Below are 26364 nucleotides of genomic sequence, written 5' to 3' on the forward strand. Positions count from 1 at the left end.
ACCAGGCATGCAGGAAGAAGGAAGGGAGAAGGAATCTTCCAGTTCTGCCAGGAAATTAAGGCAGAGCTGGAGGATCCAACTGTTGGCTCCTTAAGGACAAGCTGGGATGGAAGCCCGATCCAACCTTCTTTTTATGGAGCAGTTAATGTGATAATATCTAAGAGAGAAGGAAACTTTATAGAGACAGAGGGAAATCTTAATTCTCAAACAGACCAGAGGCAATTACCAAAATTATAGCAATGGAATTGTTTTTTTGCAGTCAAGCATAATTATGGAAAGTCTATTGGAAAGAAAGCTTAGGCTATGATTTGCATTTCAATTAATTTTCAAACCTTTGTGTGGAGAATTGATGGCCAGAATTGAGAAGTACAGGAACTACCAGACACTGAAATACACTCATCAATATAATATAGGATTTCCAAGGATACAGCTCAGACAATGTTCCAGCGTTTAGGGCTTTTTGGTTTTTTTCCAATTAGCCTGTAGGAAATGGATAAAGATGTAGAGGGAAAGAAAAAAACCCACCAGTGCTACCACCTGGCTCTGCTGGGTGGTACAACAGGATGAGAGGCAATGGGAAGAAACTGGAATGAAGGAAGTTCCTCCTGAGGGAGAGGAAGAACTTTCCTGTGAGGTGACCATGCACTGGAACAGGCTGCCCAGAGGGGTGTGGAGTCTCCCTCCCTGGGGATAGTCAAACCCCACAATCCCAGGGATGGTGGACACAATCCTGAGTTACCTGCTCTTGGGGATCCTGCTTGAGCAGTGAGGTTGGACTGGATGACCTTTGTGTCCCTTCCAAGCCCAGCCATTGTGGGATTCTGGGATTCACATGCAGCACAATGGGCAGATCCAAGGCTCCTGAGAATATTTTCCTTCCTGAGGTTTACCAACAGTGCCCAAGGCTGACGGCAAACCCTCGGGATATCATCCCTGCCAATCTGACAATCCCAAGTTATCACTTCCACATGTTTAAAAGGAACATTGCTGTTTTAAACTATCTGCAAAGTTCTGCCCAATTGCCTTACAACTTTATTGATTATAATTGGCTCTTGCTCCTTCAGCCCAAGAATTTCACACAAAATTCCAATTACACAATTCAGCATGAGACAGCCAGAGATACAGACCCTCTAACAAGCTCAGGCAAAAATCAAAGGGCTAAATCAAAAACTGGCTCACACCAAGTCTATTCTTTGTGCAGTCAACCAAGACTAATTAATGCTTTTAATGGCAGTTTACCCCTTTTGGCGCCATAAATCAGAGCAGGCAGCTTTTCTGAATTAACAAAAGAATCTGTGAAAGGTGTAGCTCATTAAGCACACTCCCAAATTCAAATGCACTTAATCAGAACCAGGTACATTGAGCAGGACTGCAGTCCAGGAGCAGAGCAATCTGCAGGCTGTACACAGGGAACATTCATTCATCAACACAAACAAGGCTGGCACGCCGGGGACAGGGGCTGAATTATACATCTGAGAGAAAGGCCCCTGCTTCCAGCACGGCTTTTGTGAGGGCAGGAATGTGGAGAACTCTGTGGGAAGGCGCTGTGGAAAGGTGGGGGGCACAGGGAGGATGTTTCCCATAAACTCACCTCAGCCACAGAGCCCTTGAACAGAGCACACTGCTGCTGCTGAGCTGCTGGAGCAGATCCAGACCAGGCACCAAGGTGATCAGAGGGATGGAGCAGCTCTGCTGGGAGAATTGGGACTGTTGGATTGTTCAGTCTGGAAAAAAAAAGCTTTGGGGTGACCTAATTGTGGCCCTCCAGGACCTGAAGGGAACCTACAGGAAAGATGGAGACAGACTCTTTACAAGAGCCTGGAGTGACAGGACAAGGAAGAGTGAAGCCTTCTCTCAAACTGACAGACAGGTTTAGATGGGGTCTTGGGAAGAAATCCTTCCCTGGAAGGAAGCCCTGAGAAGCTGTGCCTGCCCTATCCCTGGCAGCATTCCAGGCCAGGTTAGAGCAACCTGGGATAGTGGAAGGTGTCCTGGTGCACTGGACGGGCTTTAAGGTCCCTTCCAACCCAAGCCATTTGGGGATTCTGTGATGTACCTAAATAAGCTGTAACAGATCACATAGGGAAACTTCCTCCTTGTATAGGGTGATGAATTGAGAAAGATTAATGACCCAGCATTTCATCCTAGGTAACACTCTTGCAAATACTTTTCTGAGTCAGACCCACTCCTCTAAAAATTCCCCCTTTAAAATATTTTTTGCCACAGTTTCTTCCTAATATTCCCATCCATCCCTGACCTCTGGCAGTGGGAGCCATTCCCTGTGCCCTGTCCCTCCATGCCCTGTCCCCAGTCCCTCTCCAGCTCTCCTGGAGCCCCTTCAGGCTCTGAGCTCTCCCTGGAGCCTTCTCCTCTCCAGGTGAGCCCCCCCAGCTCTCCCAGCCTGGCTCCAGCCCTGGAGCAGCTCCATGGATTCCTCTGGGCTCTCTCCAGCAGCTCCACGTCCTGCTGATGTTGGGGGCCCCAGAGCTGGATGCAGCACACAACTTGGCTTGACAGAAATCATTTTCCGTATCACATGTTCTCTGAAAGGAATTTTGTTCTCCAAAACAGAGCTGGCAATGCAGGAAAACTTCAGATCTGGGAACAAAGGATTCGCTCCTGTGCTAAAAAAATTCACTAAATGGTGTTCCCAACAGCATCAAAGTGTCCAAGAGCTGCTGGCAAAATGCTCCACTTCAGCTCTGGATTCAGTGCATTCCCAGCCCAGTGAAGACCCCACCAAACTGGCAGAAATGCTCAGGAGATTTAAAGTCCAGAAATTTTCCACATGAGTTCAGAAACGTTGAGGAGCAGAAGTATAAAGTCCAGGCCCGGTTCCAAATTCCACTCACACACACTGGATAAAAACCAGCCTAATGTAAAAGCACATTTTAAAATATTTACATCAAACCAAACCATTACAGAGATAAGAGAGGTATTTATAGAAACACATGGATTTTACACACACACCATGTTTAACTATTTAATTGCTGGAATTTCAATTAGGATGTGGGGGACTGGGGTATTTCCCAAGCAGGAAACAACCTAAGTAAGCTAAGACATGGAGCACTCACACATTCAAGTTTAACTCAATTTCCTCCACATTTTGACTTCTGAATGGACACTGAGTCTAACAGGGAGGGGTTCAACTCAAGATAAAGTCACCCAAAAGTAAATATTTGCTGGAGATCCCCAGCAGGGCTATCACAGCCTGGAGAGCAACCTCTACCTGCTTGGTCAGCCAAGTCTCCACAGGCTCCATCAATTCCACTCTTGAGCTTCACATTCCTTAATCTGGAGCTGGATTGGACCAGGAGCCCTTGGAGCATGAGCTTTCTTATGCAAAGCCAACACTTCACATATTCCCACTTGGAACAGCTCTGGATTTTTGCTTCTCAGATCCCAAAAAAGCTGCCCAAACCAGGGAAACCATACACAAAAAAAAAAGATGGGAGCAGCTTCAAAGTCCCTATTTTTTTTTTTCATTTATCCTTTTTTCTAGCATGAAGAGGGGAAAAAGGGGAAGCAGGAGATGGACAGGGGATCACTGTTGTTGCCTCAAACTAGGAAAAGCTTTTCTGAAATCCTTGGCATTTTCTGTCCCATCCCACCTAAGCTGGGGTGGTGGGAGAGGAAGAAATATCAGATTTTGTCTGTATCCAAAGAGGAGGCATTGATTTAGGGCAGCTTTTCCCAAAGGAAAAAGGGGCTGGAGTGCTAAATGATTGTGAGGATAAGGGTCAGAGTGTGCCCAAAGGTTTGATCCCAACGCAGTGCAGCAGACCCAAGAGCAGCTGACATTTAAAGTTCATGTCATTAAGTGAGCAGCAAAACATATAAAATGGAAAAAAATCATAGAGTCAAGCCTGGTTTTTCCATATTCCTGCACAAGAACAGCTGGATGGGGTCAGACAGACACTTCAGCCACCCCGTGTCTTCTCTGCCCAACAGGAAAGTGTGAATCCCTGAGGGAAAACTGAAGGGCAGGCACACAGGGACATTTTCCCAGCATACTTTCCAGAGGGATTTCCTGAGGGGATATGTTCCTCTTTCACAGCTTCTGTAGATCATGTTCTCCCACTGTTATAACATATTAAATTGTTTTACACATATATATAGTAAAAAAATATTTATAAATATAAAAATATATGTACATGCTCTAAAGGCTTGACCTGCTCAGGTCTCATCACGCTGGGCTCTATAAACCAAAATAAGGAGCCAAGATAGAAACTGCTCCAATCAAATTACACTGCAAAGTTTCTATTTGAAAACATTGTTTCCAGCTTTCTTCTCCCAAGAAATAGAAACTATTAGAAAACAATTTGCCTGTCTCCAGGCAAATGACAGAAGTTTATATCAGGAATGGTGTCTGTGCCAACCCGGGGATTTTGACCCAGCTAATGAACACAAGTCTCCTTTTTAATATAGAACCAAAATGTATTATTTACTAGGAAGACATTAAGACTAATAAACACTAAAACAAGAACCCCTCCCATGATTCTTTATAGGAGCAGCACGTAAGTACTGTGTGTTTTACTCAGGCTGCTGAAGACCTGCTGTTTATTAACTTTCTAAATCAACACAATAAAACACACCAGGCACAGAGTGTTGCTGGAGCTGCAGCTTATGCATTTCTTGACCCAGAAATCACTTCTCATTTGAAAATGTAAAGTGCTTCTGTAGCACAGTGAAAGGAGAGCATCAAACAGCAACAGCTGCAATCTCCAAGGCTTTCCTGTCTGGAGGGAGCAGGGAAAGGGTTTTGGGAGGAGCAGCTAAAACTGAAGGGCACAAAGACAGGATGAATTGGTACCTCTTGGATACGAGCTTCCTTGGGATGGAGATAATCCGGAGAGGAGTGTGCCTGGGCAGGGAGTCTTCACAGCATTCCAGAGCTCTGCAGCAGCAAGGACACAGAGAGAGAGAGAGAGAAAAACACCCGTGAGGCTCTGTGGAAAACCTGCTGGAACAAAACAAAACACTCTTCCCAGCTCAGAGTGGTCTTCACCTCCACTGGAGAGGTGAAGAAGAGAAGGAGAAATGGGACATGTAAGAAATGCAGGCAAAAAAAGGAGGAGCCACAGGATACAAGGAGAGGGAAGGGATACCCGAGCTGGCAGTAAGACCAAGGCCTTCCCAGCTTCCCAGAGAGAGAAAACAAAGTCCAAGCTTTCATTTAAATACTTGTTTACCAGCTATTTGTCAGGATTTGGGTCTAAACAGGTTTTAGCCTGAGTTTTACATGTTACTCCTACATCCTCCCTTCCCAGCTGACACAAAAGCTCCGAGAACTGAAAATGAAATCCCTCAAAATGAAGTGCAGCACCCAAAAAAAGCTCTCGAGGCACTCCACATGCTTTATGCATTATAGGGAGGAACAGAAACCCTACTGTTCCCAAAGCAGGACCAGCTCCTTGGAGCAGTTGTTTATTTTAATCAACCCAGTACCAAAAGGTTTACATTAAATATTTTTTCATGGTTTATAACCACTGATCCTGTATTAGTTTACATTCACTCAAAAAACACTCTGGGGGAGAAAGCAGGAGGCAGAAAACATTGAATCCACTGAAACAACTGAGGTTTTTTAGGGAGTGCTGGCACATCCCACCTTTCCCTGTGGAATTACACCACCAAACCCTTCCAGCCAGCTAATGAAACAGCATGAACTTGTAAATGAACAGAAAACAGTAAAATCTTCATTTTTACTGAATCTTTCTTCTTCCTGCCTCCTGCAGGAAGCCACCACCTGCCATCAGAGATGGCATCCTCGGAGGGAAGTCAAAACCCACCCTGCTGAAGCTCCAATGTCCCAATAATCCCAACCCTGGTGCTAGCAGGAGCATGAGCACACTCAGGAAAACGGGTCAGGAACATCTCCACCTGTTGCTTCCAAGGGTGCTTGACTTCAGTATTTTTACATTATAAGAAGCATATTCATTGCTGGGAATTTAATTCTGGTTTCAGGCTTTTTGACTTGTTTTTATGGCCCTCCAATTCAGAGATAGAACCCTAAAATATCTTCAGGAGAGAGAGGAAAGCATAAGTGAATTTCAGCAGAGACAAGGACTTGACAAATCTCATCCCATCAAGCTCTGCAGTGGCAAATTAGTCTTTCTCAGAGCACATTCTGTACTCAGAGTAGCCTCAGTACTTCAGGAGGTACCAAATATAACACAGCCCCATTTTAACTTCCTTCCAGGAATACACACACTCATTTATTAAGAAGACGTGGGCTGCAGCTCCACTTCCAACAGCTTCAGTAACATTTTGTAAAATTAAACAAATTACTCCTTTTGTGGCAAGTAAGAAGCTGAAAATAAGTGTTCAAGCAAATGGGGGAGAAAACCACCTCCCTCACATCTTCCTGCCCCCTTGGATTTCGGGAAAGCAAGCCTTGCCTGCTGCACCAGGCTCAGCATCAACCACAGGATCACCAACCATTCATTTGCTGCTTTCACACCTCAATTCCCACACCTCTGCCATTGCTATTTCATTTCAGAGCTGCTCGGATACCTCAGTTTGCTCCAAGTCCCCATTTTGGCATATCTTCACATCCTCATGTTTGTATAAACCAAGGAAGTCCATAGCTCTTGCTGACAAGCACTAAAAGGTGAGTGTCCAATGGTGCTGAACATCCAGAGGGTTTCCAGGATTTGGCAGGAGGACAGCACCGCCACAACCTTTAATGTTGAGGGATTCTGCAGACATTCCCCTTTTGTTCAGCTCTGGCTGCTACAGAGGGAGAACAGCAGTCCCCACCTCTCATTAACCTTGGTGCTGCATCTTTCTTCAGCTGCAACAGCAGCAATACCTGCTTGCATTGTGCTGCCACTCAGCAGATTAACCCTTTTTTGGGATTTTTTTTTGGCTCCTTTTCTGTCTTTTCCTGACCAGAAGTCAAAATTATTCAGTTCAGAGGGAGTGGATGCTGCTGCTGCAGAGGGAAGCTGTGAAAAGCTGCAGAGAAGGAGGCTGTCCAGCTGCCAGCACACATCCCTGCCACTGCTCAGAAACCGGCAGGGAACAGGCAGGATTGACCAAATTTGGATGGATTTGCAGAAAAACAATCAGTCCCAATCAGTGTCTTTGAGTGGAAGTGCAAAGACATTCATTAAAGAGGGAGAAAAACCAAATGAATTTGTGGGAAGGTAAGCCTTTGGAAAATCTAGGGAAATAGCACAGCGCTGAGAAGTCCTGTTGGCACAGCCTTGTTCAAGAGTGTGATCTGGGATTTAGGCAGGGAAAACTTCAAGGACACAGAAAAAACCAGCCCTGCCTGCCCGTGGGGCAACCTGTGCCAGGGCCTCACACTCTGACAGCCAAGAATTCTTTCCCAATATGCCATTGTAACCCTGCCCTCGGGCAGTGGGACACCTCTCCCTGTGTCCTGGCACTACGAGCTCCCACAAAAAGTCCCTCTCCATCCTTATCAGGTTAAGCAAAGACACCAAAACAGCTTCCTGCAGCCCAGAATTCCTCCTTCCCTTCCCTTCCCTTCCCTTCCCTTCCCTTCCCTTCCCTTCCCTTCCCTTCCCTTCCCTTCCCTTCCCTTCCCTTCCCTTCCCTTCCCTTCCCTTCCCTTCCCTTCCCTTCCCTTCCCTTCCCTTCCCTTCCCTTCCCTTCCCTTCCCTTCCCTTCCCTTCCCTTCCCTTCCCTTCCCTTCCCTTCCCTTCCCTTTCTTCTTGTTATGAAAGAGAATAAACCCCTCAATATTCCCTAAGATTACTGCAGCTACTAAGCAGGGAAACTTGTTCCCTAATATCTTCATCAACTCCATGTGCTATTTCAAGCAGCAAAACAAGATTTTTAATTTTATCCACCCTCCTATGCCCCAAATTTAGTTTTCTTCTTTTCTGTTAGTAGCTACAATTCAATTATGATCTTATTACAATTATTCTTCTGTATTTCTCTTTTAATCCCTTATTCTCCTTCTTTCCACAAAATGGACTCCAGTGGTAGGAGCTGGGTAGACAGATTATAAAATAGATTGAGTTAATTAGGATGTGGTGATTAAAACACCTGCTTTGGTAGATTGCAGAGAGTTCTGATAAAATAGTATAAAAATACACTCCACAACTGCTTATCAAATGAAGATAAAAACATTCAGCAAATATCTGACATTCTGCAGGGTTAAATCATATTCCACAACATTTTGGGTTTAGCCCTCTGAGTAACCAAACCCCACAAAATGGAAAAGGGAAAAGTTCCCCAAAAGTCAATGTTCTTTACTGCCTGTTTTCAACAGTTCTCCCAAACTTTTTCTAGAATTGACTCTGGAATAATTATTTTCATTGTGCAAGTTATATATTATAAGGCACATTGGGGTTTCTAAGTCACAAATGACTCTGTAATGAAAACAATTTCATTATCTAAGATTATTCTTAATTGAAGGAAATATTGACTGTACTACTGACAGCAGTCAACCTCCAGAAAGTGCAACATTAAAAATTACATGCAGCCGTTGTCTTAGAAATAAAAATAAACTTTTCAGTGAGAGCAGCCTCAGTGCGGCCTTTTCCTCTATTAAAAAAATAAAATAAAATCAAAGCAAAACACTCCAACAGAAGCCTTTCCTGCATTACAAAAGAGGGATTAATGAGAATCTATGTGGACACTGGGAAAAGCCCTGGCAGGTTCATTGTGAAGGTTAATTCAGACACCTTTACTCACACAGGGAATGGAATTAAAGAAACAGAATTTAAAGGCAATAGTGAAGGCTGCAGTGTCAAGCTATGAGCAAGGAGACACCACAGAGAGGATACCAGAGACATTTGTCATGGAGCCTAATGCACTTAGGACCCAAATTCTGGAAGAACAGGGCAAAATGTTAATGAATATATACAAATTATCCAGAATGGGTCTGAATTCCATTCTGTTCAGGGCACATTAAAAAAAATAAAAACCACAAAAAAACCCTAAAGATCCACCTGGAGCAGCTGGAAGTGAAAACATCTGTGCAAATACCTAGCAGGAAATAAAGGCATGGAAAGAAATAATTTTGGAAGGCAGAGAACATTGCAGGAAACCACAGGGTCATTCCTGGCTGGAAGCACCTTCCCGTCTTTCCTCTCCTTAAAAACTGGCAGCTGCCTTTGAGGCATCAGGAGTGGCCCAGAGCTGGGTGAGGGGAGGGATCCAGGTTAAAAATAACCTGGGTTTGCTGTTCCCTGAGCTGGTTCAGCAGCTGGCCCTCGGAGAGCTGGACCAGCAGAGCACCGGGAACAGGCACAGGAGGAGGGAGGCTCCCAGGGACAGCTTCACCCTGGAGTCAGGAAATGCAGGGCACAGCCAGAACTGGGATGGAGCAAGAGGGGCAGCAGCAGCAGGAGTTCACCCCTGGATTCCCCAAACACTATTCCTCAGGAGGGAAAGGCTCCCGGGGCAACTCCAGCTCCTGAGCTTCCCCCTATCAAAGACCCATCTCCAGCACTCAGCTGGTGGAAGAACTGGAATTGTTGGGAGTCACCAGCAATGGCTTTGGCCAGTCAGCAGGGGAAGGAGTTTTTAAGGAAGAAGGTGAAAAGGGCCACGTGCTTCAGCAGCACCTTGCACACACCCACCACGGGAAAATATCCCTCCAGGAAAACTCCATGGAACAACACACGATGACTCAACACCTCCAGGTGTGCAATGAGCTTCTCAAATTAGATGGTTCTTGAAACTCCAGAGTATCAAATATCCCAGGATCCTCCTTCATTTTTTACATGCAGGATTGAAGTGAGAACTCAAGAGGCAAGAAAAGTGAGGAAAGCATTAAACTGGCAAAGTCGGGCATCGTCCTTTCTCCAGGACCATCCTGTTGGCTCAGCTCCCAGGAAAGACAAGTGACACACATCAGGACTCTGAATGTCACCTCTGACCACACCTCCCTTTGACATCACTTCCACTGTATCCTTAGAATAACTTTCCCACTTGGAGGATGCCAGCAGAAGGCCAGAAGGGCAGAGCGAGCTTAGGGAAAGCAGCAAATCCCATCCGCATTTTTACTTACTCACAGTTACTGATTAAAAAAAAAAAAAGGAATCTAATCCCCTGGAAAACTGGAGAGGTTGCTTTTGGAGCCAAAGAGCAGGAAAAGGACAACTGCTACTGAAATATCAGCTCCTGTCAAGCCCTGGGTTTCAGGTGCTGAGCTGGGAGTCGATGCAGCAGCAGGATGGGTGTGGATTCAAGATATTTAAGTCAGACACTCTAATCTGAACTCCTACCAGCAGATAAGACAGATTTAAACAGAGTGAGAGCTGGTTTGCTTTTATATTTAGCTCTATTTAAAAGAGACTCATTTCTCTAAGGCCAGTCTTTCAAACATGCCAGTTTGCCAAGAAATATTGCCCTGCACCACATCTGCCAAAGTTTGTAATCCAGAAAAATACACACTGGAGATAAATGCCCTCATTCTTGATTTTCACTTCACTGTGTTTAGAAAAGCAAAGGGCGGTAAATTCTAGCCTGGTTTAATAATCTACTTCAATTTACAAGGGCCATCTTTTGGGAAGGGCTTTCCTTCAATCTCCAAACTCAGAATAACTGGAATATCAGAATCATCCAGCTCAAGGCATTGCTGAGTAGCAGAGTTTGGGGAGACAGATCCTACTGCTAACAGAGCACAGAAAATAAGCACTGAGAGCCCCTTCCAGTACCTAAAGGGGCTCTCTGGAGCCTTCTCCTCTCCAGGTGAGCACCCCAGCTCTCCCAGCCTGGCTCCAGCCCTGGAGCAGCTCCGGGGCCTCCTCTGGGCTCTCTCCAGCAGCTCCAGGTGCTGCTGCTGTGTCCCCAGGGCTGGGGCAGCTCTGCAGCTGGGCTCTCACCTGGGCTCAGGGACAGAGTCCTCTCTCTCAACCTGAATTCCAGGTTAAGAGCAGCCCTTGATCCCTTCAGGATGTTTTTCCACTGCAGCCACACAAGGCAGCGTTGAAATCTTTTGTCCACTGTCCTCAATGGAAACATGACAACAAAATCAATTTGGAGATTGTTGTATTGACAGAGACACTTCCTGCTGGAGTTATTTCCATCTGAAAAACCGACTGAGCCACGCTGATGAAAACATTGTTTAAACTGTGATTCTGCAAGGAAACCTTTCAGCTCTGGAAAATTCAGCCATTCCAGTTCTTATGTGTGCCTTGGGAAAGGGAGTTCTCGTCAAAAAAGGGCTTCACAAAACTGACTGGTCTTTTTTTATTTATCCATAAAGTTTCTCAAAGCAACAATTGACTGTTTATCAGATGTTTTGCCTTCCACTGTACCCAAAGCACACACGTTCTGCCATACCTGAGCAGCATCCCTGTGCTGAACCACACTTCATTAAGTAATTAATTGAGCGATTCAGACAGATTAGGTGGCAGTAAAAATTATTTTAAGGTGAGTAACTGCCTTTCCATAGAGGTGTTCCCAAAGTTCCCCACAATCTTTCAAGGCCTTTAATTACTTTCTATAACAAACTCACTTAAGAGCTTAAAAGCAATTAAAAATGAGTTAAGTCAACATTTCTTTCACTGGGGTTTATTAAGCACTTGTTTGAGGCAGTCCCAATCTCTCCTTCCTTTAGAAGTCATTGGCAATTTCTGTCACTGTAGACTTAATTTTTGTTCACTTAATTCCCTAGGCCACACAGGGACAGGTATTAGAGTGCTGGTGGAAAACTCACTAAAATTTGGAGTAATTTTTAAAGAGATCATAGTGGGGAACCCCCCAACACTCAACTACTTCACCTCCCTGAACACTACACGTGGATTATAAAAATTCCTGATAATATTAGAGCAAAATAACAAGCTTTCCTCCAGCTTTTGCAAAGGACTTTAATCATTTCCTGTTCCAATCCCAGCACGGACCTTGCCTAAGGCACATTAATCCTTACCCCACACATTTAGTTCCTGCAGTCGGGTCAGGTCACCGAGCAGGCCAGAAATGGTCCCTTATTAATTATTCAGTCACTGCAGAGTGTGGATTTCCTCATTTCCAGCACTGCCATTTCCCAAGTTTCTGGTGTGTGGTGGTGCTCCTGAACTTTCCCACCAGCTCCAACAAATCCACCTTCTCATTCCAAACACTTTTCTGTGCCAGCATCTCCCCGATGTTGTCTTCCTCCCTCCTACCCCAGACCTACATATTCTACACGCTCCTCTATTTTATTTCCCAGTGCTGACTCCTGTTTGAAAACTACGTTTCCTTGCACAAAAACCTCCATGCTTAGCTCCAAACAATTCCTAAAAGTGTATCTTTTTCCATTCTCCTTCATACAACAGGCAGTGTTTCAACTCTCACATTATACAACAATGGCTTTAAACTGACAGAGGGCAGGGATGGATGGGATATTGGGAACAAATTCTTCCCTGGCAGGGTGGGCAGGCCCTGGCACAGGTTCTCAGAGAAGCTGGGGCTGCCCCTGGATCCCTGGCAGTGCCCAAGGCCAGGCTGGAGGGGGCTTGGAGCAACCTGGGATAGTGAAAGGTGTCCCTGCCCATGGAATGGGTGGCACTGGATGGGCTTTAAGGTCCCTTCATGATTCCATGAACTTCTCATTGTTTTAGCTTCTTCCATGTAAAATGCAGCTTCCCTAGGAAAGGGCCATGTCAGATTTAGTGCAGAATGCACATCAAAATTAAGTAACACATGACAGATCCTTTTTTGCCCCTCCACTGGCTACAGTGAGAAATATTCCAAAGCAAAGGGTGGCATCTGAGCTTGTCTTCAAGTGCCCTTGCTGTACCCTCCCTCTGAGAACCATGGAATCCTTCAGGCTGGAAAAGACAGCCAAGATCATCAAGTCCAACCCTGAAAATCTAGAAAAGCCCGAGAAGTAGCAATTCCTCTTCAAACAGCCCTGAAAATGTGCTGGGGGAACGACACAGAAAGAGAGAATGGTAGCAGTGCCCCTCTTGCAGAGATAAGAAATAAACCATAATAGACAGACCACAGTCCAATCTCACAAGGATATTTAGGAGCTCAACTCCCACAGAACCAACAAAGTCAAATTCCTAAATTCCTCTGCAGATCCAGGCACCAGAGAAGAACAGTTCTTTGAGCTGGCTATTTCACATTTAATCTTTGTTGTGTGTTCTGGAGACATCCAAATGTTCCCAAACCTCCAAACATGCCACAGTCACCAAACCTTTGCTTTTACAATTCCTTTGCTGCCGTTTTTTCCACAGGAATTCCAGTCCAGGCTGTTCTGGTAGGGGTGACAGGTTCAGCCATTTTATGCTTTCAGCAATCACAACACAGCTCCATTTTATTTCATGCACTGCAATCAGAGTTTTGCCCTCAGTTTGGCAGCTTTTTATACCATGCAATAACAATTAACTCCCTTTGGCATAATTTATATGAATCATTGATTTAGTGCAGATAGCAAGGAAAAAGAAAAGACCTATTAAGTCATCTAAATGACCCAAGCAGCACCGCTGGATTGTTCTCAGCAGCACATTTGCTGTGCTTGTTTGAAATGTGCTTGCACAGCACAAGTACAAAAACTGTCTGCAGAGCAGACGTGTTTCACTAACAGATGCTCTAAGTCAACAGAGCTTGGAAATCTTCAGTTTATAACTGAATGTTGTACTGCACTTTCACTCCTCCAAACGGGCTTTAATGTTTCTTGAGGGGGTGAGAAGGGGATATTTGTATTTCAGTAGAAAATACTTCCCTGACAATTTCCAAGTTGGATCTAAGGCTCGCATGTCCAGAGTAGTACCTGGAAAATCCTGGGACCATCTCTAGAGAGGATTTGGATGCACTGCAAGAGGATTTTATAGACATATAAATAATACAGACATGTAATGTATGTTTAGGATGGGTTTTGGAGGGTTTTTTTGTTTGTTTGTTTTTAAATCTCTAGAAGAAATTAAGGTGGGACTTCCCTGATGGAATTCCAAGAGCCAAACTCCTGGCAGATGTGTCCTCTAATCTAAATCTTTCTAATGGGGATTCCCATGTTTTCTCAGGCAATAGCTCAGGTTTGGGGTTCATTTTCCAGTCCCACCACATTGTCTTCCAATTCATCCATGGGTTTACAGATGGTGCATGCTACCCCATCTACAATATCCTTGAGAGAGTTTAGAAGTGTTGGTCTCACTGTGAGCCCTCAGGGAGGGTTTACACACATCCTTGGGGTGGGATTCATGGTGGGATCCTTGGGGGTTGTCCTGAGCACAGCCAGGATTTGGAAAAAATGATCCTTGTGGGCCCCTTCCAACTCAGGGTATGCTGTGATTCCGTGATTATATCCTGTAATAAGCAGCCCTCTGGGAACATCAAACCACTGACATTTACTCATCCATCTCACAGCACAGGACTCCTTGGGATGTGGAAAACCTTCCTAAACCTAAGGGAACAAGATCCACCCTCAAAGCTGCTCAGCTCCCTACTGGGAGCAATCAAGGAACTACCAGGACTACTGTGGCAGGAGGAGAGGTGTTTGTAATTAAGCACCTCTGCACAAATGCAAATTAAATGTGCCCCGTGCTTCATTTGAGTTTAGCAGAGCCTGACTCTGCTTTTGCTGGCACAGCTTGGAAAGCTGTGACCCAAGGGGTGGGAGCAGAGGTTTGTGCAAGGAGTGCTGAAACAAAGCTAAGCAGAATCATTTCACAGGCCACTCCAGAAGCTCCCCTCTGCGTGCTTCCTTGACCCACTAAAAGCTTTCTGCAGTAAACAGCCAAACACACAGATGTCCACGGCCCTCCTGCAGAAACCATTTGCACTGTAAACAGGACAAAAAGTGGGGGGGAAAGCAGAGCTGTGAATGTGCAAGAATTGCAAGTCCTGAATTTCACTCTGTGCCTCACAGTGCAGTCACTGCTCCTCCACAGAAAGGTTCGCGAGTGGAGATCTGTGATTTGGCAGGACCACCATGGGAAGAGAGACCAAAAACCAGAAAAGTGGCTAAAAACAAGTGGGACATCAGAACAACAGCAAAGGCCAAGGGGATAATCAGGAAAATGCCATCAGGAGCGGTATTGAAGAAGGATCACTGTCATGAGAGCTGAGATCACCAGATGACTGCCAAGACAAGGAGTTATTGGGCATAAATCACCCCAGAGCAACATAATCAATGTCTGTCTCCTTACAACAGTGACAACGTGGTCCCCGTGCCACCATGGCAACCTACAAGGCTTTAGAACCAACCCTCTGGGACAACAAATCCCAGATAACACTGACTGTGTAGACCATACCCAGGAGAAACTGGACACAATGCAATCCTGCACTGGATAAAGGGAATAAAACATTAGTGACCACCAGATTTTGACTGCAAGCCCAGAACAGCAAGAGCAAAGAGCATCACAGAAGTGTCCATGAACACCAGTGATTCCAAAGCATCACCATGTGCCCATCTCTGCATCAGGACCAGAAGTGCTTCCACTGGACACCCAAAATTCCCCAGGCATGGACCAACACCTCATCCCACTCCATGGGTCAGCTCCTGCCCAGTGCCCTCCTCAGCATCCTCAGATCATCACCACCAGCAGACTGACAGGCCTGGCACGTCACATTCTGTCACATGCCACCAAATTGCTCTCACTGGGCTGTTAATGTGATTGTCACCATGGGTCCTACTGCAGGTTTGGGGTTTTTTCCCAAAGGAAAACAAGTTCTTTGCGGTCACTCTGGAGACACTGAAACCAATTGTTGGTCCCCTGAGTATAAATCATTGTCCTTGTCACAACCATGACCACTGCTGTGTCAGAATGCACAAGAATTAGCTCTAGAAAGTGTCTGTACTGTAAATTTTAACACTGAGAAAAGCCTCAGATCCTTAAAAACATCTTTGCTCAGCTACAGCAAGGAAGCAGACACAGAGAAAAAACTTGTGTGAGTAATAGGAGAGATGTTCAGTGCTACAGATAATGCAGGAAAATTTATCCTCCCCCCTCTTAGACGGCCCAAAAATGAGTAATTATGTGCCAGGAGATATCATCTACTCCACAAATCAAGTCACTGAAACTACAGACTAAAAATTGTTTTTAAGAAAGTCAATTTATTAGCGATTACTGTGCAGACAGACATATGAGTGCTCTTGTGTACTTGCTGCATTAACAACCTCTCAAAAGCCACAGGAAAAGGAAAATCAATACTGTGTATTTTTTCTCACATCAATTTATCTACTGCTGAAAAAAAAAATAACTCACTTCTGTGTATGCCACACATGACATATCCCAGGTTTCCTCTGAGCAAGGAAAATAAAACAAGCTTTTGCTGGTTTCAACCAACCAAACCCTGCCTTGCTGGACTCAGATTTTGCTTTTGATAAAACCTGAAATAAGACTTGAACAAACTCAGAGCAGTCTCAGGCAGCTTGGCACTGGTACACAGAGCCTTTTGTTACTGATCCTGTGGTGCTGGCGCAGGGCTGGAGCCCATTAGCAGTGAACGGTCCACTAAATATTTCATGATTCTGGATTTCAGACGTTTCCCAGGACAGGTTCTATCACCACAGATCCTACAAACGGGCATGACAGTTGCTAAATAAAGGATATCATGCAGAATAGCCTCTCCAAAGCACTCCCAGAGCCTCCAGCCAGGAACCAAGCTCTATATTTTTTACATATGTATATGTCTTAAAAGTATGTATTTTTTTTTCCTCTCCAATTACAAAACACAAATTTTCTCTGCATAAAGTCTTTCAGGCTGCTACTTTGACGGGAATCAAAATAAATCCCAGGATGGCATTCCCTGTCGAGCAGACTAATCTTGTTTCCTTCATTTTCTTTTTCCAGGTCACCAGTTTACTTCCCTCGGCCCAGAGCTCCCCACAGACTCTGGGAGGGCGCCTTAAAGAGCTCTGCAGCCACAGCATTTCCCCACCACTAAACCCTAAAAATATTTCTGCCAGATCCCAAACAGGGCAAAGCCTTCTCCAAAACCAAAAGCTGCACGTTTTGCTCTCCAGGCTGGTGCCATTCCCAAAGACACGCCGGGAACGCAGGGCCTCAAGGCCTGCCCAGCAGAACGTGGCCTTCACCAGCCACGGTCCAGCAGATTTTTGTACAAATCCACCCAAACCCCTGGAGGGGAGCGGCTGGAGAGCCTTGCAGGCAGGAATTGGGGGTGCTGGTCGGCTGGAGCCAGCAGGGAGGGCAAACCACGGCCTGGGATGCACCAAGGGCGGGCATGGGAGGACTGTCCCGCTGGCATCACAGGCCGGGCATTTGGAAGCGTTTCTTCACCAAGAGGGTGGTGAAATGCTGAAAGTGGCTTCCTGCAGAGGTGGCCAATGCCTCAAGCCTGTCAGCAGCCCCCTAAAGGAGAATGCCTTAAGGACATGCTGTGAATTTGGTCAGCCAGGAGCGTGGACGATCCCTCAGGGCCCCTTCCAACCTGCTGGATTCTAAAGCAGGAGAGAAACCCTGAGGACTCAAGCTACAAATCACAACATCCAACCTTTGCTTAGGCACCGAGGGACGCACTGAGGTGCTGCTGCTCCTCCCAGAGACACTTCCATGCCCACTTGGAAGCATGGCACGCTGCCAGGCAGCCGGATAATCCTGCCTGGAGCCGGGCTCCTTGAGGCAAAGCAGCTTTGTGGCGCCTCAGACAGGCTGGCCTTCGCTCTCACAGCCGCCTCAAGCTCATCTCAGCTCCAAACAACACGGCCAAAAACCTCCCCTCAGCCTCAGTGATCCACAAATGGCCGTGGCAGCACAAGGAGAGGTGGGAACGGAGCAGGAGAAGACATCCCCTGGTGGGAGCCTGCCTAGGGACACCGGGCAGGCTGCTCTTGGAGACGGGGAGCTATTGGAACGTGGCTTGGCCATGATTTTTGTTCTCTGCCCTCGTATCAGAGCTCACACACCAGCACTCCTCCTCCTCTCCTGCCCCTGTGCTTTGTAGGACCCACTCTCCCTCCCCTGCCCTGCAGCCACGTGGTCGAAAAGAAATCACCACCGAGCTCCAAAGTCAAATGTCCCCATCCATCAAACACCAAAAGCTGGAGCAAAACTTGGTTTTTAATCAAAATTTGGCTGAAGTTGACCCCTGCACCCACAACCTGTGAGGAAGCAGCTGACGAGCAGATGTCACTGCTGGATAAGCCTCGTTTCTTTAGGAAGCTAAAAATGGAACCAGCCATCACCCTCATCTATGTTTAGACCCAATATTCCAAACAATTCCTCTATTTGCAGTTGGGGTTTTTTTCCCCTCCTGAAGCTATCTCTGGCAGAAGAATTAAACAGCTGCCACGGAGAGCAGGAATTGAGTTAAAAGCTGAAGAAATGCAGCGCTGGTAGCAGAGGTGACGCACCAGCTGGATGCATTCCAGGTCACTGCAGCCTGGCAGGCTCTCCAAGAGGACATCCCAGAGGATCTCAGCAGCACAGTTGGATTTTTTCCCCCACGTATGCAAAAGCCATAACTCCTATGGAGCCAATCATTTCACGCTGGAAGCCCTGCAATTCATTTTTTAAATGGTTTGCCAATCAGGTTATTATGTTCAAGCTAAGGGAGGAAAAAACCCTACAGAAAGACTTTTCATGGGGAAAGCATTTCGCTTGGGATTTTCCTTGTCTTCCTGTGCCAAATTGGCAGGAGAGCTGTATAATTACAGAGCTTTTACAAACAAAATTAATGTACAGCAAGTCTGTACATGGCCACCCTCCCATCCATGGATTTTATGGAGAACAGAGCAAAAGGATGCCAGTTTTATTTCACTGTGAAACCACTCTCCCAAAACAGGAGTGTTTTTAAGTAAAATCCCTGTGTGGTACCACAGACTGTAGTCCCCTCTTCCATTTTTAAAGGCAGGCAAACTTCACAGCACAAGAGCCACAGAGAACAGGGACAGCATTCCACAGATCTGTGCTCCCACACAGGGATCAGGATGCCCAGGAGTGGCATCAACACATGAGATGTGGCCATAGAGACAGAAGAAGGGCAATTATGGAAGTTGTTAAACATAAAACCTTATTTTCTTATCTGTCTGACCAGGAGACCCTATTTTTTAGACTGAAATATAACCAGATACATGCGTCAAAAACCAAGTATCAAAAGAAGAGACCTTATTATATATTAAAGGTTTATTTCTCTTTATTATAGCAGCACATCAGTCCCCCTAAGATCCACAAGCAGCTTCCAAGAATCCTCTGCTGCTGTCACAAATGTTCATTCTGTGGATCCTAATTTCTCTTTGTTTTCCCTGTCACATTCAATATATCTCCAGTTCATGAATTATAGACTTGCCTGATTTCCCTAACATCACCCAGGAGTCTGCAGTAATTCAGGAACCCAGCAGACACTGGGGAGCTCCAAGTCCTGGATGGCACAGGGTGCCCAGAGCAGTTCTGGCTGCCCCTGGATCCCTGGAAGTGTCCAAGGACAGGCTGGACAGGGCTCGAGGAACCAGGGAGAGTGGAAGGTGTCCCTGCCCATGGAATGAGTTTTAAGGTCCCTCTCAAACCAAACCATTCTGGGATTCTGTGACATGATTCAGTAATTCCCTATTTCCCAGCAACATGAGACACATCCCCGCTTGCTCCAGAGTCCCAACCCAGATTTTTTTTTTTTTTGGAAACAGAGCAAGAGCTGTCTCAGCAGCACCCCCACAACACTGGGATCATTGAAGAATTTACTCAGTGACCTTTCAGCAGCAGATAAGCACATACACTCCTTAAACATTAACTCCTTCCAAACCCATACTCATTTCAGCATTTTTTGGGACACTGACACACATTTAATTTAGAGCAAAAAATGTCAAAACCATTCCACTGCCTTCTTCAGCCTGTGAGAAGCTCAGCACAGCAGTTAAACCACATGTGTGGAGTTAAACACAAGCTCTAGAGCTGCTGCACCGACAGCTTCTCTCCAGCTCTTCATGGTCCTTTACCATTGTAAAAGGCTTTGTTTTTTTTGTTTTGGGTGGTTTAAGTCATCTTATATATACTTCCTTGGCAGTTCTCTTGGGGGGGAAGGAAACAATTTTTTAAGAGGATTTTAAATTATTTTAATCTGAAGAGCATTTATAAACATTTCCCAATATACAGCAAGAACAATCTGTTGGTGGTGGTACATTAATCCTGGCGAGCTCTTGAAGGGCAGAAACACAATGGGGTGAAATTGTTACAGATAGCCTCGGGGTTATTCCAATACTTGAACAACTGGAATAATGGGGTGGAATTAAAAACTTGGGCCCAAGCTTTGGAAACGCCTCACGATAAGATCACGGTGCCCAAAAAGAGGAACATAAAACTGTTGAAGAGGAGACACTTGTGGAAATTAAAAATGAGCCTTGTAGAAGCACAAGAAGTGCTTCTAGCCCAGATGGAAAAACCATCCATCCTTTTCCACTCAAAAAAAATAATAACCAGCAGGAAAAATTATCTTTCTTCCATTTGGACAAGTAAAATTTCACAAGGTTACTGTAGAGAACAAGCCAGAACTGGCAAAATGGAAGAGAGGAGAGATAATCTAATGGGCCTTTTCTATCTAATTTTTATGATTCTTATGAAAAATGACCTGAATAAGTGAAGTTATTTGCCCTTGTCCTCTTTGTTCATATTGGATTTAGTCATGAGGGAAATCCTGCCAAGGATAGTATGTTTTACTCAATTTACTACCTTTTGTGATTGCTCTATAAAATATTGGATACATGATAGGAAAGGTTATGGAGGTTCGGGGCGGAGGTTTTTGCAATGGAAAAAGAAGGAACACATTGAACACTTGCTGGCAGTAAAAATTAAGACAACAAGAACTGGTGGAATTTTCTGAGGAGAATGTTTATCTGCGAGTCCATGTTCAAAGGATTGTATTTAACCCGAATACGGTATAACTTTAAAAAAATAGCAATTGAGTATTAAACAAACAGTCTCTTGCAACATTTCAGTTCCAAGTAGGTCACAAATAACACTGGAGTCAGAAGCTCCATCTCTGTGCTGCACAAACTCTGTAATTGCCAGAAGCTGAGGTTTCCTTTGAATTCCCAGTATTTATTATCCTGCTACTTTCGGACTCTCGCCGTTAATCACATGGTTGCACTGCTCCTGCTATTACAGCAGAAGGCAGGAAACCAGAACCTGCTCTTCCAGGCTTTGCATTTGGTGCAGCTAACACTGAGCTGGGAGTCCCCTTTGCTGTGGAACCCACCCCAACATCTGTGCTGAGAGAACCTGGGTCACGCTCGGTGCAGCCCGTGAGCCATAAAAACCACGGAGAACTCTGGCAAAGCCCAGGGGCAGCCGGTCACCAGCACCACCAACCCCTTCTCGGGGACTCCAGCACACTGAGGTTGTTTTCCTAAAGCTATGAAGGCCAGCCATAATGACGCAGGGTCTGTTAAATCCTGGGAATGCACTGTGTTGTAAGATCCAGGGAGAAGTTGGGGCATTCCTCCCTTGCCATTCAATCCTACCCCAAAACCAAGAGCCTGAGAACTTGCAGCTGCGCCGGATTGTAATAAGTGGTGTCAAAAATTCCAAGCAAATGAGTACCACATGTCTGGGAAGCAGGCCCCTTTTCCTGGGCTGACCTTGGAGGCTGAAGGGCTGCCCCTTTGCTGACAAAAGGACTGCAGGAAGAAAAACATCCCGAGAGTCGCCGTGTAACCACGCGGGTGAGATCCTGCAGCCCCACAGAGAGCAGAGTCCAGGCTTTGGGAGGAGATCAGATCCCATTCCTCAGGAGCTCCCCCAAAAGCTGAATGGACTCCCACAGAGTGGGTCTTGTTCCCTCACAGACTTTGGGGGTTTGTGGGGGATTCCATAAATCACTGCTGCTATAGCATCCCCTGTGGATTTTCTTGGAATGGATGCTGGGAGACAAAGGCAGAACAGAAGCCCTGACTCACCTTGTGGAGGGTGGATTTTTTGCTGCCATTGGAAAGATGGACATGCTCCTCTCCAGCTGTGTCAGACATGAGCATCAGAAGGCCTGGAAATTATACATGTTACTCCTTAACCTCGTTCACAGCAAGGTCCTCCTGACCCTTTGCTTGGGATTAAATTACACACATTTACAAAAACTAATTGTCTACAACGCATTCCAATTACAAGTCTAATTATACTTATCTAACTGTTGCCTGACTGACTTGGTCTGGAATCAAACCATGCTTTTTTTGCTTTATTCCATATTAAATTGGGCTGAAAAGCTTTCTGGAGCTCTGGAAGTTCAGAAATAGATAAAATAGAAGCATCTGAGGACTGAGCAGATAAAAGGCCAGGCCAACACAGAAGAGCTTTCCAAGCACACATCAGAAGGATCCATCAGGATTTAAAAATCTTGGACTCAATATCTTTACTTTTGGTTCTAAAAGACCAAAAGAAAAAAAAAAAGCTCAGTCCCAAGCTTCAGGAGGATCTTTCATCCAAACAGAGGATTATGTCAGTCCCTCCTGATCTTGAAACATATAAATCCATTTTACACCACTTTCCTTTTTGGAGGCTCTGAACAAGTCTATCAAAACCTTGCAGTTATGTATTAAGGCAATAATTACAATCAAACAAACGTGTCTCAATGGGTTTAAAGCAATATGGACCACTGTGCTCAAAGGACAGCAATCAATGACTCCACACCCAGCTGGCAGCCAGAAACAAGGAAAACAGGGCTGGTACTTGGGCTGGTCTTATCCAAAACCACCATGGGTTACTTGAGTAACAGCACAGGCTGATGTCAAGAGGAATCACAGGATGGTTTGGATGGAAGGGACCCTAAAGACTGTCAGAACTCCAGCCTGGCCCTGGGCACTGCCAGGGATCCAGGGGCAGCCACAGCTGCTCTGGGCACCCTGTGCCAGGGCCTCACCACATTCTGTGGGAACAATTCCTTCCCAATATCCCACCTAACCCTGCCCTCTGGCAGGGAGATGCCATTCTCTGTGTCCTGTCCCTCCATCCCTTGTCCCCAGTCCTTCTCCAGCTCTCCTGGAGCCCCTTTGGGCAGCAGAGGGCTCTGGCTGGCCAGTCAAGGGAAGTCATTAATGCCCAAAACTGCACAGAGCACGGGACTTGGGAAAACCAGGGGAGGGAGCTGGGCTTCTTTGAGCTGGCAAGGAGAAGACCAGAGCCAATCTAAGCCCAGCCTGCAGCTCCCTAAACAGCAGCTACAAAGGTGTCAGTCAGAGCCTGGGAGCTCTGCAGGAGCCTCTTCTCAGGCACCCCCAGCATCCTCCCCAAGCAGCAGATTAAGCCCAGGGAGGAAGGGATGCCACTCCCTCTTAGTCTGGAGCATGGACTATGCCCAAGTGAACATCAGCTATGCCCCCTCAGAGCAGCCTCAGCAATTAACACCCTCTTCTCACCCATCAGCTCCTTGTGACAGAGCTCATCCCGTAAGGAATCACAGCGTGCATTTGATTTTCTGCTCAGAATTTGCACCATCTAATTTACTCACGATTAGCATAGATGATCTAATATTCCTTTCTGATCTTAATTCCCACCAAACCCATCAAATTCAATCTCCCTTTTTTGTACACAGACTACAAAAGCTCGAGTCATTACAATTCCTACCCGGTTCCACACTGGTGTAAACGAGAGAATGAGACCCTTAAATTTCCAAAGAGCTTGAAGGCAGCGTTGCATTAATGAACCTCCTGGAACAACCATGTGTCTGTGCAGAAGAATGCCAGCTACTTGTATGGCAGCCTTTGAAGGTCTCTCCAAGGAGGAAACGAGCCATCAGCCCGGACAAATTCCCCAGCTGGGTTTTGATGGATCACAAGACAAGCAGATCCCTACAAAGAGACGCTGAAATTGTTTTACAAGGCCTGGTACCCCTGACCTCAGCCCTGCTCTGTCCTGCTCCACTCACACAGCCTGAGAAAAGCCCCTTCAGGTGGGGCACTCACGGATTTGGGGATGCAAAACGGTTGTGACAAAATCCAAGCACCAAGAGAGCGCTTCAATATCTGGGTAGAAAAGGGGGGGAAAAAGCAACATGGTCCATGGGAGTGATTTGATGTTTATCTTCCACGCCAAACAAGATGAGACAGTTTCACACCTTATTCTTTGAGAAAGTCTGAAAGAGGGACTGGGAACAAGGGATGGAGGGACAGGACACAGGGAATGGCTTCCACTGCCAGAGGGCAGGGATGGATGGGATATTAGGAATTAGGAATCGTTTCCTGTGGGTGGGCAGGGGCTGGCACAGGGTGCCCAGAGAAGCACCTGGATCCCTGGCAGTGCCCAAGGCCAGGCTGGATGGAGCTTGGAGCAGCCTGTGACAGTGGAAGGTGTCCCTGCCATGACAGGGGTGGCACTGGATGGGCTTTAAGGTCCCTTCCAGCCCAAACCACTCTGGATTCTGGGAGAACACCTGTCAGACCAATGCTGCTGCTGACATCCAGCCTGCTCTGGGAGAAATCTGTTGCTTTTCTCAGGAATTCATCAAGTGGAAAGTTCTTCTATGAGCACAAACACTTGTGCACCCCACTCTGTATTAATCTGAATTCCAGTTTCCAAGGGAAGTTTGACATTAGTTCCTAGCACACATCACCACTGAAATGTATCATTCTTTGTTTCCTTCACTGTTGTATTGCACTATACACTGCACAATAAAAAATTAAACAAAGACTCTCAAATTACTAATTAGATGCCATTGCTTAAATAAGTGTGCACAGAAGCAGTGGCCAAAATAAAGGAGTTCTAATTTTAATGAAAGGACAGCAGTGTACAAGTGATATTTGACCAAGCAGGGAGCAGAAATTTCTTTGAGGAGAACTAAAGCACAATTTAAAAAAAAAAAGTTTATAATCAAATGTTTTAAAACAGCAAGCTGGGATTCTTGACTTAAATACAATTTAAGTCAGCAATAGATTTAAAAAATAGATTTAAAACCAGAAGTAGTTACATGAAATAACCATTTCTTCTCCTGGCAGACAAAGCTCCGGGATCCCCTTTGGCAAGAAAATAGGAAATTTTTAGAGAAATTGAGTATTTAAAATACATTATACCTATTGCAGCTCTTCCTCACATAAAATGCAATAATAATCCAAAATATTGTTTAAGAAAAGCAATAAAAGGAAGGCAAAAACTACCTTAAATAGGTTGGTAAATGGTGAAATCCAGCTCTCCCACCCTTCCCCACCAGGAATGCAGTCACACGCAGGCTGTGGCTAAACACAGGAATACAACAGGAAAAATTAAACTGGGTGTAACAACAACAAACAGAATGGAAATGGAATCCATTCAGATCCTCCCTCCCACTACCAAATTCCTTGCATGATGACTGTTGGAACGGGCATAAATGCAAAATGCAAAAATCCAGGAGATAAAATGTGTGGGTTCACTGCCACTCCACCTTTGTGGGACTGTGGAAGGCACTCGAGGAGCTCAGAGCATGATAAAAAACAGCTTTTTCTTCAGCTCTCACCATTACTTTTGAGTGGCACCAACGCCAAACCCCAGAGCTACTGTGCCATATAATCAATCCCTGCAAATTTTGATCCAAGAAGCCTGGAAACAGCCTTGCAAGGGAAATATCAGTGATTCCTTTCCAGGGACGGGGAAAACAAAAATCCAGACAAACCAGAGCTCTTGCTCCAAGTCACAGAAGAGCTCAGCTCCTGTGTCATGCACAGTCCCTGCTTTTGTCTTTCCCTGGCCTTGCTGGCAAGGCATCTCTTGCCATCTCTCCCCCTTAAACCTAAAAAAAAAATACCTTGGCACGCTGCAAAAGCGTTCATTTCCAAGAGAGAAAAACATAACTTTGACAACTGTTTTTCAGACTGAAATATCCTCTTGAACAAGAGAATTTCCCATACTGGAAAGGTGTGAAAGCTCTCCAGCTTCTCCTTGCCAAGTTTTAATCAGTGTAATCCAGGACTAACTTCCCGAGCACAGAAAATGGGAAGGTTTTGGGGTTTCCCAGTCCCACAGTGAGTGCTGCTGAGGGATGAATAAAACAGGTCAATTCCACTGTGGATCTGCAGCATTCCAGCAGCTCCATTCATAATTCATGGTTTTGACACATCTACCTGCTGCTTGGGAAAGATGAGCACACACAAACATGACATGGGCAAGAGCTTTTTCCTTCTTTCACTCTCGCTTCCACTCTCCCAACAGAAAAAAATTAAAAAATAATAATAAAAAAAGGAATAGGCTGAAGAAGCAGAGTAAGGATTAATCCCAGAAGAATAAATTTATTGCTTCCACACAAGCCCCTGGCTGTCCAGAAGCACACGTGTACACTCAGAGAAAACAAGCCTTACATATTATTTTTGAAAGTTCAACACGGCCGTTTACCTTTGTAATTATCAGTTTGAAGCTGCAGGGAAACAGACATCCCTGGGAAATGGGATAGATCCCTGGGAAATGGATACAGCCCTGGGAAAGGGGATACAGCCCTGGGAAATGGATACAACCCTGAGAAATGTAAACAACCAAGAGTGTTTAGGTGGTTCCAAACTGAATGTTGTCAAAACACGGAAAACTTCTTAAATCTAAGTGGGGGAAA

General features: G+C 45.5%; 1 protein-coding gene across 3 annotated transcripts in view; it reads right to left on the reverse strand.

Annotated features, from left to right (window-relative positions):
• The window catches only part of FAM168A (family with sequence similarity 168 member A), a 125945-nt gene that overhangs the window by 83661 nt on the left and 15920 nt on the right, over positions 1-26364 (reverse strand). For 2 of the 3 annotated variants that reach the window (XR_010357151.1, XM_064411151.1), the window contains exon 2: positions 4814-4897. The gene's annotated coding sequence lies outside the window, so the exon portion shown is untranslated. Of the gene's footprint in view, positions 1-4813; positions 4898-21763; positions 21853-26364 lie in introns of those variants that run through there. The other variant, XM_064411152.1, reaches the window with a different exon arrangement.

Source organism: Passer domesticus, chromosome 2 (assembly GCF_036417665.1).
Source record: "Passer domesticus isolate bPasDom1 chromosome 2, bPasDom1.hap1, whole genome shotgun sequence".
In the NCBI taxonomy this organism is placed as follows: domain Eukaryota; kingdom Metazoa; phylum Chordata; class Aves; order Passeriformes; family Passeridae; genus Passer; species Passer domesticus.